Source organism: Ovis canadensis, chromosome 25 (assembly GCF_042477335.2).
Source record: "Ovis canadensis isolate MfBH-ARS-UI-01 breed Bighorn chromosome 25, ARS-UI_OviCan_v2, whole genome shotgun sequence".
Classification (NCBI taxonomy): domain Eukaryota; kingdom Metazoa; phylum Chordata; class Mammalia; order Artiodactyla; family Bovidae; genus Ovis; species Ovis canadensis.
Genome location: NC_091269.1, coordinates 41730993 through 41747236, shown reverse-complemented (window position 1 = coordinate 41747236; position 16244 = coordinate 41730993). Strand labels below are relative to the sequence as shown.

Here is a 16244-nt window from a genome sequence, read left to right as displayed (position 1 = left end):
GAAAAGAGAAGTGAAAGACAAGGAGAAAAGGAAAGATATATCCATTTGAATGGAGAGTTTCAAAGAATAGCAAGGAGAGATAGGAAAGCCTTCCTAAGTGATCAATGTAAAAAAATAGAGGAAAACAACAGAATGGGAAAGACTAGAAATCTCTTCAAGAAAATTAGAGATACCAAGGAAACACTTCATGCAAAGATAGGCACAATAAAGGACAGAAACAGAAGATATTAAGAAGAGGTGGCAAGTATACAAAAAAGAATGATACAAAAGAGATCTTAATGACCCATATAACCATGATGGTGTGATCACTCACGTAGAGCCAGACATCCTGGAGTGCAAAGTCAAGTGGGCCTTAGGAAGCATCACTATGAACAAAGCTAAGGGATGTGATGGAATTCCAGCTGAGCTGTTTCAAATCCTAAAAGATGATGCTGTCAAAGTCGGCACTCAATATGCCAGCAAATTTGGAAAACTCAGCAATGGACACAGGACTGGAAAAGGTCAGTTTTTATTCCATCCCAAAGAAAGGCAATGCCAAAGAATGTTCAAACTACCACACAATTGCGCTCATCTCACATGCTAATAAAGTAATGCTCAAGTTTTTCCAAGCTAGGGGATTCAACACTACATGAACTTCACAGTATGTGAACAGTACGAGGACTTCCAGATGTTCAAGCTGGATTTAGAAAAGGCAGAGGAGCCAGAGATCAAATTGCCAGCATCTGTTGGATCCTAGAAAAAGCAAGAGAGTTCCAGAAAAACATCTACTTCTGTTTTATGGACTATGCCAAAGCCTTTGACTGTGTGGATCACAACAAACTGCATAAAATTCTCCAAGAGATGGGAAACCACCTTACCTGCCTCCTGAGAAATCTGTATGCAGGTCAAGAAGCAATGGTTACAACTGGACATGGAACAATGGACTGGTTTCAGATTGGGAAAAGAGAACGGCAAAGCTATATATTGTCACCCTTATATGCAGAGTTCATGTGAAATGTTGGGCTGGATGAAGCACAAGCTGGAATCAAGATTGCTGGGAGAAATATCAATAACCTCAGATATGCTGTTGACACCACCCTTATGGCAGAAAGCAAAGAAGAACTCAAGAGCCTCTTGATGAAAATGAAAGAAGAGAGTGAAAAAGCTGGCTTAAAACTCAACATTCAAAAAAGAAGATCATGGCATCCGGTCCCATCACTTCATGGCAAATAGATGGGGAAACAATGAGAGACTATTTTCTTGGGCTCCAAAATCACTGTAGATGGTGACTGCAGCCATGGAATTAAAAGATACTTGCTCCATGGAAGAAGAAGCTATGAGCAACCGAGACAGCATATTAAAAAGCAGAGACATTTCTTTGCTCGATGGATATGAGTTTGAGCAATCTACGGGAGTCAATTATGAATAGGGAAGCCTGGTGTGCTGTGGTCCATGGGGTGGTAAAGAGTCGCACATGACTGAGCAACTGAACTAAAGTGAAAATGTTAATTTTATCCATGTAGTATTTCACTTTTTGTTTTATTTTTTATGTTTCTTTATCTATTTGGATACACTGGATTTTAGTTGCAGCATGTGGGATCTTTGTTGTGTCATTTGGGATTCTTTGTTGTACTACATAGATTCTTACATTGTGGTGCGAGGGTTTAGCTGCCCTGTGGCATATGGGATCTTCATTCCCCGGCCAGAGACTGAACCCATGTCCCCTGCATTGCAGCCGGATTCTTAACCACTGAACTACTAGGGAAGACCCTGGAGTGTTTTGTTTTTTGCTTCTATTTGTTTTTTGAGTTCTTTTAGTTTTCATTCCCTATGATCTTTTGCCCTTTTTTTGAATTTTGTAACTCTTCTTTGAGTTCTATTTAAAAGTGAGGACATTTTGTAAACACATGTGTATCTTTGTGTGTGTGTGTGTATTTGAGTCCACATATGAACACATATGTCACATATTTCACACATAAAGTTTTGCTCAAAATCCTTCAAACTAGGTTTCAGCAGTACCTGAACTGAGAACTTACAGGTGTACAAGCTGAGTTTCAAAGAGGCAGAGGAACTAGAGATCAAAATACCAACATTTGTTGCATCATGGAGAAAGCAAGGGAATTCCAAAAAAACATCTACTTCTGCTTCATTGACTGTGCTAAAGTCTGTGTGGTTCACAAACTGTGGAAAGTTCTTAAAAAGAAGGGAGTACCAGACCACCTTGCCTGTCTCCTGAGAAACCGGTATGTGGGTCAAGAAGCAACGGTTAGAACCAGACATGGAAAAACTGAGTGGTTCCTAATTGGGAAAGGAATACATCAAGGCTGTATGTTGTCACCTGCTTATTTAACTAATATACAGAGTACATTATGTGAAATGCTGGACTGGTTAAATCACAAGCTGAAATCAAGATTTCCATGAGAAATATCAATAATCTCAGATATGCAGATGATACCACTCTAATAGCAGATAGTGAAGAGGAACTAAAAAGCCTCTTGATGAGGGTGAAAGAGGAGAGTGATAAAACTGGTTTGAAATTCTATATTAAAAAAGCTAAGATCATGGCATTTGGTCCCATCATTTCACAGCAAATAGAATGAGAAAAAGTGGAAGAAATGACAGATTTTATTTTCTTGGGCTCCAAAACCACTGCGGACAGTGACTACAGCCATGAAAATAGAATATGCTTGCTCCTTGGAAGGAAAGCTATGACAAACCCAGACAGTGTACTTAAAAGCAAAGGCATCACTTTGCCAACAATGGTCTGTATAGTCAAAGCTATAGTGTTTCTGGTAGTCGTGTACAGATGTGAGAGTTGGACCATAAAGAAGGGATTGATGCTTTCGAATTGTGGTGCTGGAGAAGACTCTTGAGAGTCCCTTGGACTGCAAGGTGATTAAATCAGTCAATCCTAAAGGAAATCAACCCTGAATATTCATGGGAAGGTCTGTTGCTGAACTGAAGCTCCAATACTTTGGCCACCTGATAGGAAGAGCCAACTCACTGGAAAAGACTCTAACGCTGGAAAAGATTGAAGGCAAACAGAGAAGGGGGCAATGGAGGATGAAATGATTAGATAGGATCAATAGACAAGAATTTGCACAGACTCCAGGAGACAGTGGAGGGCAGAGGAGGCTGGTGTGCTGCGGTCCAGGAGGTTGCAAAGAGTTGGACATAACTTAGCAACTGAAAAACAACAAGAAGTAACTATTTCACCAAGTTTTTCCTGTTTCCTTCATTAATCCGTATTTATATGCGTTTTTTGGGTTCTCTCCTCTTTTGTTTCTCTCTCTCTTTCTTTTGTTTATTTGTAAGTTGGGATAATGACAAGTTTCCTTGAAGATGGAAGTTTAATTTTGGGGTTTCCTGTTTTCCTGTCTTCCATCAGTTTTGATGGGAGGAAGTGTTATAAACATGTCTCTATTCTACTATATATTATAATAAATCCTAGGAGATGGTAGGATGATGATGATTCTCTTAGAGATCTGTATAGGGTGCAGAGTAAAGCATTGCTTACTTCCTCTGTGAGTGTGTATGCTCTTGTGTGTGTGTGTGTGTTTATTAAGATGTAAAGAAGATTGTTTGAGCTGAAGTTGGGAAGATGAGCAAACATTTATTGAGTGGATATTAGGAGGATTATTCCAGACAAAGGGGACAGAATGAATAGAAATTTAGGGCCGTGAAAGAGTATGGTTCATTTAGAGAACTTCAAGTTCTTTAGTATGGATGGAGTACAGGGAGGCAGTGGGTCAAAGAAAAAGAAAAAGCTGGAGAGATAAGGAAGACCAAATTGCCTTGAGTCATTCAATGGAGCCTAAACTCTATTGTGTTCAGAAGAAGAATATTTGACAGTTGACAGTTTTAATCAGGGGATTAGTGTAACATTATCTTATTTTATATTAAAGAGATCACTTTGGGAATAGTTTGGAGGGTGAATTGGAGGTTGGTAAAACTAGAAGGGAGATCAGTTAGGGTATCATTGGAAAGTCTAAGTAAGTCTAACCATGGTTTGAACTAAGTACCAATGCGAATAGAGAGGAAATGGCCAATATAAGGAGAGTTAACAGAATAGAAGTTATGTCATTTTTCCTCTGATGTGAAGAGAGAGGCAAAGTGAAAGAAAATATTTGGAGTTGACCTTCAAATTACTGGGTTGGATGCAAGTTCCCATTATGTGATGATATAATTAATTCAGATCAGAACTGAAGATGGTAACAGGTTTTGAGGACAAGATCATGGAGTTGAGTTTTGAGGTGCCTGTGAGATGGCTCAGTGGGTAGTGAATTTAGGGGCTCTAAAGCTTAGGTGAGAGGTCTGGACAGTTGAATCAGAGATTCTAAGTTGAATCGAAACTCCAGGATAATATTGTTCTGAAAGAAAAATGTAATGTGAGCAATGAACAGGATGTAAGAGGTGGAACTTGGGGTAAGACCTGTAGTTAACAGGAGTTAGCAGATAAGGAGGGCTTCCCAGGTGACACTCCTGCCAATGCAGGAGACATAAGACATGGGTTTGATTCCTGGGTCAGGAAGATTACCTGGAGGAGAGGATGGCTACCTACTCTAGTATTCTTGCCTGGAGAATCCCATGGACAGAAGAACCTGGCGGGTTATGGTCTATGGGGTCACACAGAGTCGGACATGACTGAAGCAACTTACAACGCACACACACACATGTAGATAAGGAAGAGCTAGCAAAAGACACTGGGGAAGAATGGTCAGAAGGAGTCCAGAGGGGAAACTCTTTTATTTACTATAGAAAAAAATACTATGTGGGATTAGAAACAGTTAAATATGGCTAGCAGGTATATAGTCAGAGTTCTTGGAGAAAATGTAAAAAAGTAGTAGTAAAATGGTGGGCTTGGATGGTTAGACTGATGATTCTGGCACAGGCTTTTTTTTTTTTTTTTTTTTTGCCTCAAAAAGTGACATTTGTTCAAAGAGTCAAAGAAAAAAAAAAAAAAAGAAAAGTGGCAAGATGTCCATCCCTTGGTTCCCTTCCCTCCTCATTTCTGCTGCTTCTTGGCCCCCTCCAAGGTTTGATCCCTGGCTGGCGCTAGGTAGCACAACACCCCGCCCTCTCATGTGAGGTCAGCAACGTTAAGGGGCGTCTCCTCAGTGGAGGTGTTGTAGAAGGTCTTGATGTCTCAAAGAGTCCCCTTGTCTTCTTCTCTCACCGTATTAATAGCCATACTCGTCCGGCCGAAACATCCACCATGAGCAATTCTGTGGATGTAGTTTTCTCTATTGGTGGGGAAGTCATAGTTGATGACTAAGGAAGCTCGCTGTACATCGATGCCTCTGGCCTATGTCAAGAAAGAAAGGAGCTTCAGCGTGTGGATGAGAAAGCACAAGTCTATCCAGAAGTAAGCATACATGTACACAGTCAGAGGAAGGCAAAGGAAATAAACATCCCCTTCCCTCAGAAACCCGAGGTTTGCCAGATTTTATTCCAAGTTGCTGCTTTCCTAAAGAGGTGCACTAGTAGTCCCCTTTGAAGAGGGAATAACCTTGGATCAGCCTTTTTTTAAAATTAATTTTTATTGGAGTATAATTGCTTTACCACTATACATGTGTTAGTTTCTGCTACATAGCAAACTGAATCAACAATGCATATACATATGTCCCCCCCTTTAAAAAAATTTCTTTCCCATTTAGGTCACCACAGAGCAGCGTTCCCTGTGCCATACAGTAGGCTATCATTAGTTATCTAATATTTTATACATAGTCGTATATATATGTCGATCCCATTCTCACACTTCATTCCACCCCTCTTCCCACCTTGGTTTCCACGTGTCCGTTCTCTATGTCAGTGTCTGTATTTCTGCTTTGCAAATAAGTTCACCTGTATCATTTTCTAGTTTCTACGTATAAGCTATATTATATGATATTTGTTTTTCTCTGACTTACTTCACTCTGTATGACAGTCTCTAGGTCCGTCCAAGTCTCTGCAAACTGCACGATTTTGTTACTTTTTATGGCCCAGTGACATTCCATTGTATATGTACCACTCTTCAAATACATTCCTCTGTTGATGAGCATTTGGGTTGCTTCCATGTCCTGGCTGTTGCAAATAGTGGCACAGACTTGTAAAACTTCTTTTAAGAGAGTATGGAAGAATGGAAATCCTGGAAGTAGAGAAGAAATCTGGAATTCTCAAAACAGTTGCAAATCACTGGTTTTTGTAAATATATTAATAGATTTATGGAAAAATGAATGTAGTGTTTTCAAAGACTGTGGTTTTGCCTATTATACAGAGTAAAGTAAGCCAGAAAGAAAAACACCAATATAGTATACTAATGCATATATATGGAATTTAGAAAGATGGTAACGATAACCCTGTATGCGAGACAGCAAAAGAGACACAGATGTACAGAACAGTCTCTTGGACTCTGTGGGAGAGGGTGGGATGATCTGGGAGAATGGCATTGTTTTATCTATTTTGATAAGCAGGGTATTATTTATTTGTGAGTAATCAGAAAATGAAGAAATGGGACTTTTTTGACTTCAAATTGAGGTTGATATGAATTCTGCTTTTTTCTTTTTTTTTTGCTATTCTCTTTTTTGTTCTCTGCTTTTCAAAAATACCAGACCTTAGGAGAATTCCCATACATTTGAGCTGTCTTATAATATTATGGAGTGGAATTGACCCATAGGCCCACTGGACTTGCAGCAACGAAAGCTACTGTCACTTTCAAGGTGTATATGAAGGGCATGTTACTTCTGCCCTGGTTGTTTAAACTTGATGCTTATAGTGAAGTTATTCTTGTCCTGGGTGAATCAGTGAAAGCTTCTCTGAGGTTTCACATACTAGATTATCTTCTTCTTAGATTTCAATTGGACCAGTTTAGACCTTTGATTTTTAAATAACAGGCAGGTAAACTTCAAGCTGGGCTTATATGAGATAGGATCTCACTTCTGGTATAATTTTATACAAAATGTCCTTAAGTTGAAAGGCATTGCTACACAGAATAACCATGGGCCATTTTTGTCCTTTCTTCCTACCTGCAATTTTGAAAATGTGTGCCATTGTGAAAAAAGAATGAGCTTTTAGTGTGAACTGTCATTTTATAAAATAACTTAAATGTGTGGTATCAGAGGTGGGTAATTAGGTCATCTTACAAAATTCTTATATATAGTCTTACTTTTCAGTTAAATCAGAAATTGAATTACAACCTTTTTCTTTATTTTGGAGGGCCATTAGACCAGCCAGCCATTCACAGTAAGAAGGATGTAAGACCTAAATATAAATAGAACCTGATGTTTTCCTTTGTTTTATTTCATATTAGTTGTCATTCATTTGGATTTTTTGCTTGATTTTTTTTTAAAATCTTTTTTTTGCAGCTCTCATTCAGGTTGTATGTGGGGAAACAAGTTTTATTTTGGTTACTATGAACAGAAGAAACAAATGTTTGAATTTAATTTAATTTGTATTTTCTCATAAAGAATCCATAATACAAATTTTTTTTGGGGGGGAGGAGCTCAATTTGATTACTTTTCAAAAAACACCAGTAAGATTACTATCCAAAGGTTGTTAGAAAGAACTTCAAATGCTTCCAAGAAGCCTTTGAAAGTTTGAATTATAACCTGCTAAAGATATTTACATTTTATTATAAAATGTGATTTTTTTTGCTATATTGAAATCTAGAATTCTTAAAAGTTAAGGAAATAAAAAATTCAGTCTCAGGGACCCAGACATGTGGTACATTTAATAGCTGTAGCCTTACCACATTGTTGGGGTGCTTCCCTTGTAGCTCAGTCAGTAAAGAATCTGCCTGCAGTGCAGGAGACCTGGGTTCGATCCCTGGGTTGGGAAGATCACCTGGAGAAGGAAATGGCAACCCACTCCAGCATTCTTGCCTGGAAAATCTCATAGACAGAGGAGCCTGGTGGGCTGCAGTCCATGGGATCACAGAGTTGGGACTGTTGGAATGCATACCTTCTATTGTATTTCCTTTGCTCTGTTTTATTCTTAAAACAAAAGAAAACAAAAATCCTAAAAAAGTCAACCAACCAACCGAACAAAATAAAACAATTGTAGCCCTATCTCTGGAACATACCTCTTATGTCTCACTCTAGAATTGATTTCAAGGGGCTCAAGACTCTTTATGAGGCTGTTGTGCCTTAGGAATTTTTTAGAGTATTTAGGCATGCTGCATTTCTAATTAATGCACATGTAGGCAATATGCCTTAGATTTTGAAGTCAAGAGATCCAATGAAATGAGTCACCAGAGGGAAGCTTTGTGTTAAGCCCTTTCATTATGGGAACAAAGAGCAAAAATATTCTTGAATAAATAATTGCAGGCTCTATAGATGAAAGAGGTATTTTTAACCTAAATGTAGACAAGTAGATTCTACATTCCTACTGAAAAGGGGATAATAATATCAACTAATATTTGTTGAGCTCTTAATAGGTGTCTGAGGCATGGGCTAAGTTATGACTTCTATATGGATTTTTAATTTTAATCTTCAAGATAATTTTGAAGAAGGTACTCTTCAGTTCAGTTCAGTTCAGTCGCTCAGTCATGTCCGACTCTTTGCGACCCCATGAACGGCAGCACACTACGCCTCCCTGTCCATCACCAACTCCTGGAGTCCATCCAAACCCATGTCCATTGAGTTGGTGATGCCATCCGACCATCTTATCCTCTGTCATCCCCTTCTCCTGCCCTCAATCTTTCCCAGCAGCAGGGTCTTTTCAAATGAGTCAGCTCTTTGCATCAGGTGGCCAAAGTCTTGGAGTTTTGGCTTTAACATCAGTCTTTCCAATGAACACCCAGGACTTATCTCCTTTACGATGGACTAATTGGATCTCCTTGCCGTCCAAGGGACTCTCAGGAGTCTTCTCCAATACCACAGTTCAAAAGCATCAATTCTTTGGCTCTCAGCTTTCTTTATAGTCCAACTCTCACATCCATACATGACTACTGGAAAAACCATAGCCTTGACTAGATGTACCTTTGTTGGCAAAGTAGTGTCTCTGCTTTTTAATATGCTGTCTAGGTTGTTCATAACTTTTCTTCCAAGGAGTAAGCGTCTTTTAATTTCATGGCTGTAATCACCATCTGCAGGGATTTTGGAGCCCCCCAAAATAAAGTCAGCCACTGTTTCCACTGTTTCCACTGTTTCCCCATCTATTTGCCTGAAGTGATGGGACCAGATGCCATGATCTTCGTTTTCTGAATGTTGAGCTTTAAGCCAACTTTTTCACTCTCCTCTTTCACTTTCATCAAGAGGCTCTTTAGTTCTTCTTCACTTTCTGCCATAAGGGTGGTGTCATCTGCATATCTGAGGTTATTGATATTTCTCCTGGCAATCTTGATTTCAGCTTGTGCTTCCTCCAGCCCAGCGTTTCTCATGATGTACTCTGCATATAAGTTAAATAAGCAGGGTGACAATATACAGCCTTGACGTACTCCTTTTATGAGAAAGCTGATGTTTAGTGAGGTTCGCTAACTTGCCTAAAGTCACCAGTGAGCAGAGCCTAGATTCTCACCCAGACCAGCTTCAAAGCCAGTTCTCTTAATTACTGAGATCCAATGGTGATGAAATGTAGAATTTAAGAATCCTTTCGTAGGCGGTGGGAGTGGAGAAGCTGCAATGGTTCCCACACTGGCTGCTGCGTTGTTGCCCTGCTGAGGGGCTGAGTGGAGCTGAAATCTAGTCCTCCCTCTGCTGGACAAACTGGGGGCCTTCCTGCTAACACCTACAGGGCTTTTTCTAATTGGTCTGCCTGAAAGACTCAGATTTTACTAGTTCACTCAAAGCAAATCTTAATTCTCTAAACCTCTGAGTAATGCTGCCTGTATTTCCATTCATTCTCAATAATCCTTTGACTCCAACCTGTCTCTTTCTGGTCCACATCCTCCTTGGTTGTCTCATTTCATCTGCCTTTATGTTGTCAACTCTGAAATCTGTATTTTGACCCCAGACTTCTCTCCCAAACTCTACTTTCATATCTCTAACTGCCTACTTACTAATAACATCTTTACTTGGATGTCTATTGTACATCCTAAATTTGTATGTATCTTAACTCATGTCCTAAGCTGGGCTCTTCATCTTCTTCCTCCTGCAGCATCCCTACCTCAGTTAATGGCAATACCATCCTTCCAGTTGCTTCAGACAAAAAACTTAAAGATATCTTGTGTTCTTTTTATCCTATGTTCAATCTGTCCGGAATTCCTATTGGTTCACAATTGTCTACAATCCGACCACTTCTGTTCATTTCTGCTGCCACCAGTCAGGTTTAGGCCATTATTTTCTCTCATTGGGGTCACTACAGAAGTTTCTCAATAGTGTCCCTAATTTTGCTCTTGCCCTCAATACTTCCTGTTATTCACCAGAGTGATCCTTTCAAAATATAAAACAGATTATGTTTCTCTAGTGTTCAAACCCCTGCACTATGTCTCATGGTTTGATAAGATCTGTGGTTCCCCCCGGACCCCCCTTAACTAACTCCATTACCATTCTGACCTTCTCTTTTACGATGCTTTTGGTAGTTCACTCCAACCCACTTACACTGGCCTCCTTGCTCATCTGCAAACATGACAGTACTCTCCTGTCATTAGGTTGTTTCTCCAGTTGTTATGTCTGCCTAGAATGCTCTTCTCCCAGACCTCTGCTTGGCCAATTTCCTAACCTCTTGAAGTCCTTGCTCAAATGTACTCTTCTCAATGAGGTTAATATTTATCTTATTTAATATTGCAGTTTGCTCCCAACTCTCTTATCACTTGCTCCATTTTACTTTTTCCTTTTTGCTAGCATGTCTTTTTCTAAGGTACTAAACGATGTTACTGTTATTAGGTTTATTGTTTATGCTCTCTCCTTCCCATGACTAGCACAAAGTAGAAACAACAAATATAAGTTGAATTAGTGGATAAATGAATGGTGCCCTATAGTCTAGGGGTGCCTCTGACCTCAAATCATTTAGGTCTTATAACTGACCAAAAGGCAAGGTAGAAGAGCTTACACTGATTATTGATCTTAAATAAGTACATGGAAAGTATTTGCAAAATGTAAGAAGAACATCTGAAACGAGAGAAATTCAATTATTAGACAGTTGCTTGATTTTATTGACTCTGACAAACCTAAGATCCTTTTGTTCACCAAATGAGTAAAAGGTATGTGTATTTCTTTCTTTACAGGACAGACAATCCAGTAGATGATTGCATTGGAAGCATGGAAATGGGGGTTTGGGATGGGGATGGAGGTACACTTGGAAAATAGCTATGTGTAGACATTACAGTGGAAATTTTAAAAATTATAGTTGTCCCCTTTCCATTTGGTTGCATTCTAGCTAAGACTTAATTATACAAAACAAACTGTGATAAATTATGCAGTAAATCCCCCATACCCCATTTTCCTTTTCTTTACTTAAACCTGTTTATTGTAATTTAGATGATTTTTTGGTCAATTAACATTTGGTTCCACTCCTTCACATTACTCCTAACCACATTCAGCTAACCCTTCTAAGGGATACCTATGGGGAAGAGTGAAGCCTACTTTTGTATACTCAATATAAAATTTTAATGATAATTAAAATAAATGTTCTCTTTCATGAAGCTATCTCAGTACTTGGAAATCCTTAATTAGTTGCTCACCCTTTCTTCTGATATTTTGGAAGTACAGTGTCAGCTAATATTAACATTTGTGATGATCATGGGATTTTTTTTGTTGTTTAGTCACTAAGTCATGTCCAATTCTTTTGTGACCCCATGGACTGTAGCCTGCCAAGCTCCTCTGCCCATGGGATTTCCCAGGCAAGAATACTGGAGTGGGTTGTCATTTCCTACTCCAGGGGATCTTCCTGACCCAGGGATCAAACCCACATCTCCTGCATTACAGGCAGATTCTTTACCACCGAAGATGGTGGGGATTGTGACCTACTAAAAGTATTTCCCTTTTCTATTTCACTAAATGAGATCCCGAAAGGATCTCATGAAGCCCAAAGATACTTTTGGTAGAAGAATTGTTGACACCATCAAAGCACTTTAAACTTGAAGGAAAGAAATCTATTCTCAGACAGAGCCATCAAAGGCATGTGAATGTGTACACACACATATATATGTGTGTGTGTGTGTGTGTGTGTGTTAATGTTGTGGCAATAATTAGGGCATAGAAAGAACCATGTTAATAGAGATGATGCATAATGATTACCTAGAGAAAATCACATGAGAAAGGGTCAATAATAAATAAGTAATAATAAACATAGGTACATGGAAAAACAGTTTAAGTAATCTTCATAGATATCAATAAATTATGAATTTTGTTGTGTTTTTGAGTATTTAAATTTTTTATTTTCTCTGAACGTAATGCTGAATGTTCACAAAAATAATTTTAATAAAAGGAGTAAAGAAATATATGCAGCGAATAACAACTCTTACATGGAAACAAATTTAAGGAAAAGTAATAACAGAGAGCATTTGAATGAGGGAGAAAAAGAGAGGAAAAGAGAAGTAATTTTGTTGCGGAAGCTTGAAAGTCTTTTCCTAAATGTGGAAGAACTGATGCTTTTTTATCGTATCTCTGTGTTAACTGCATGTTTTAGAAGACTGAGGATAGAATGAAAGAGCAAATCTGACTAAAAGGGCAGAACTTGGTGATATGGAGTGCTAGAAAGTTTGGGTAGTTCTGTCCTTAACATTTGTAGTGAGCAGGATGAAAATATACATGGAGGCCTGCATACCATACTTACATATGTGAAAGCTACAAATCAAGCTAACAAGTTGCTAAAATAGGTTCTATCCTCTTATCTTTCTGCCTTGAGAAATATACCTCCAAATTGACCTGAAAGATAAAGATCTGGATTTAGAATTCTTGTATTCCTTGATGTTTCCTGTTAGAATGAGGTGATGCCCCTGATGGTCAGCTTCCTTTCCTTTCCTTTCCACTTCTGGCTCTGTCTTGTACTTGAGAGGCCTTCAGTTCAGTTCAGTCACTCAGTTGTGTCCGACTCTTTGCGACCCCATGAATCGCAGCACGCCAGGCCTCCCTGTCCATCACCAACTCCCGGAGTTCACTCAGACTCACGTCCATCGAGTCAGTGATGCCATCCAGCCATCTCATCCTCGGTTGTCCCCTTCTCCTCCTGCCCCCAATCCCTCCCAGCATCAGAGTTGTTTGCAATGAGTCAACTCTTCGCATGAGGTGGCCAAAGTACTGGAGCTTCAGCTTTAGCATCATTCCTTCCAAAGAAATCCCAGGGTTGATCTCCTTCAGAATGGACTGATTGGATCTCCTTGCAGTCCAAGGGACTCTCAAGAGTCTTCTCCAACACCACAGTTCAAAAGCATCAATTCTTCGGCACTCAGCTTTCTTCCCAGTCCAACTCTCACATCCATACATGACCACAGGAAAAACCATGGCCTTGACTAGACGGACCTTAGTCGGCAAAGTAATGTCTCTGCTTTTGAATATGCTATCTAGGTTGGTCATAACTTTTCTTCCAAGGAGTAAGCGTCTTTTAATTTCATGGCTGCAGTCACCATCTGCAGTGATTTTGGAGCCCCCCAAAATAAAGTCTGACACTGTTTCCACTGTTTCCCCATCTATTTCCCATGAAGTGATGGGACCGGATGCCATGATCTTTGTTTTCTGAATGTCGAGCTTTAAGCCAACTTTTTTACTCTCCACTTTCACTTTCATCAAGAGGCTTTTTAGTTCCTCTTCACTTTCTGCCGTAAGGGTGGTGTCATCTGCATATCTGAGGTTATTGATATTTCTCCCGGCAATCTTGATTCCAGCCTGTGTTTTTTTCCAGTCCAGCGTTTCTCATGATGTACTCTGCATATAAGTTAAATAAGCAGGGTGACAATATACAGCCTTGACGTACTCCTTTTCCTATTTGGAACCAGTCTGTTGTTCCATGTCCAGTTCTAACCGTTGCTTCCTGAGAGGCCTTGGGTACATGCAAATGGACAACTTGCATGTCTGAGCTCCATAATACTCATCAGCAAACAGCTGCCTCTTGGCTACCTCTCAGGTATGGGGATGGGCATGTTGTTATTTGTACTTAGAAGTTTGGGTTGCAGAAAGAGGCTGGCATATGCATTGGAAGTGGACTTGGACTAAGTAGAGAGTTAGGGGTACTGAGTGTGTCAGAAAGGGTATATATGAGCTCTGGGAAGACACATCACCTTGGTCTCATGGACTCTTCTGAAGCGTTAATAGAATGTGTATCCCCCATGACCTCTCAGAGTTAACTTCACTTAAAAGTGAAATACTTGTTAAACGGAATGAGTTTTAAATTGCTATAAGCTCAATTTAAAGCAAGGAATAAAGTGGAATAAAGAAAATTTAGGCATATGGACAAAGGGAACTTGGGGAGAAAGGAAGTATCCACATGATACTTTGTTCTGCCTTACAGACTATCCCTGGAGACATCTATTACTGCTGTCAAGAGATTTATTTTCCTTCCTTAAACTCTGAAAATTGGGGTTTAATCTAGTCTGCTTGTTTCCAAACCTGAACCTTTCCCACTTTATAAAACTATCTCTAGTGGTTAGGAGTTAAAAACATTTCAGATTTCAACTCAACATGAGGAAGAACTTTATAAAAGTAATCACTGGCATCTAATGGTATAGTGAGCATCTCATTTCCCAGTACATTGTTGTAATGAAGGATGCTGTAGGAGGTGTCCTTGAACTGTTCCAGAGATACTTTTTAACTCTTAAAATTTTGTGGATTATAAAATGCAAATGCCTTGGGTTATAATACCCATACCCTAGCAGGATTTTAGTTTTGGATTCACATTGCATTATGGCTACAAAAGGTTGGTAAAAACTCATCAGATTTTGACCTTCCTTTGACTTCATTTGCAAAATTCTGTAGTCTGATGCCTATTATTGCCTTGATCTCCAAATCAGTTTCCTCAGTTAACTAGACAATGTTTTGATACTATACACAAAGTGATTAGTATGTACAGTGTTAGTATTTTTAATAGTATACTCAAATTTAGAGATGTAATTGTACTTAAATGCTTTCTTAAATTATTAGATTTGTCATAATTGTTTCATTTGAAATTTTCAGCATAATTATCTTTGTTTTTAATAATATATATGAAAGAATTATAAATATTAATTATGAGTTTGTCTGATTATGAGTTTATTTGAAATCACAATTTTGACTATATGTACAAATTTCTCTGTTGAGTCACTGCAGACAGTCTTTGGCAGATTCTTATTATTCTCAAGAATACTTTATATATCCATTTTTGTAGTAAGAGAGTCATGGAATATAACCCTGTGGCATATATTTGGAGAGCAGTAAGGTTTCTAGGCTCTGTAATATTTGCCTCTATTTAACAAATTATTATTATCTAAGAATTACATCAAGAAAAGAGCCAATAAGGAATTTTTTTTTTTTTTTGGTACACGGTGGTTTTGTTTGTGTATCTCTCTCTCTGCACATGTATCAGGCATGCAGTGTGGGCTTAGTGAAGCACCGATCTTTTCAGTTACATGTACATGAAGAGATCATGATTATCTTTGGATATATACACTAAAACATTTATGGATCCAGGGGAAGGATTAGAGAGAGCCTGAGAGGCTGAAGGGCAGAGAGATGCTGATTTTGTGGAACTAAAACAGTGGGATCTGAGAAAGGTAGGAGGAGAATGGGGTAGACTCTCAGGGCAAGGAGTTGGAGTGAACATGGACCCTACCCTGAGATTCTGACTTCCCGTAGGGGTTGGAGGCAGACGTATAGAAAAAAGAACACTACTCTTCCCTAGAATCCCTGAGATTGAGAGGCGTGTTGAAAGGACTGATTCTGGGATAAAACATGATTTCATGAAAATGTGTCATTGTTTCTTTCACTTACTCATCTGTCTATCCATAGTTCATTAGTAAAACCAAAACCAACCCTGGTTTTATGAATGGAGTTTGTAAGAAAATAGGAAACTTAGAAGAAAGTTTGGAAGAAACTTTGAAAGAAAATAGGCAACAACTAAATGGAAAGATTTGTGCATTGATAGTAACACACACTTCTATAGACTATAATAGTTTATAGGCTAATAATAGGCCAAGTTATACATAGGATAGATGTGTTTCTTACTGTTATCCTGTGAACCTTCAGTAAATACTTGCTGGGTGATTATCGATTGTGAATAAGTTAATATAGATTTGTTGGCTTAGAAATTTGGGTAATAGTCTTCATGGCTGATGTTTTACTTTGAATATGTTATGAAATTCTATACATGGTCACTTGCTATATATGTATTCTTATTAAAAAATCTCACTGAACCAACATTTAAGGTTTATATTAAGG

General features: G+C 38.7%; 1 protein-coding gene and 1 non-coding gene across 3 annotated transcripts in view; one reads left to right on the top strand and one right to left on the bottom strand.

Moving 5' to 3' along the window:
* CTNNA3 (catenin alpha 3) overlaps positions 1-16244 on the top strand; it is a 1891866-nt gene that overhangs the window by 37222 nt on the left and 1838400 nt on the right. The window lies entirely within an intron of this gene.
* LOC138430648 (small nucleolar RNA SNORA67) lies at positions 5353-5495 on the bottom strand. The gene has a single exon (XR_011253329.1). It is a non-coding gene; the product is annotated as a small nucleolar RNA SNORA67 (small nucleolar RNA).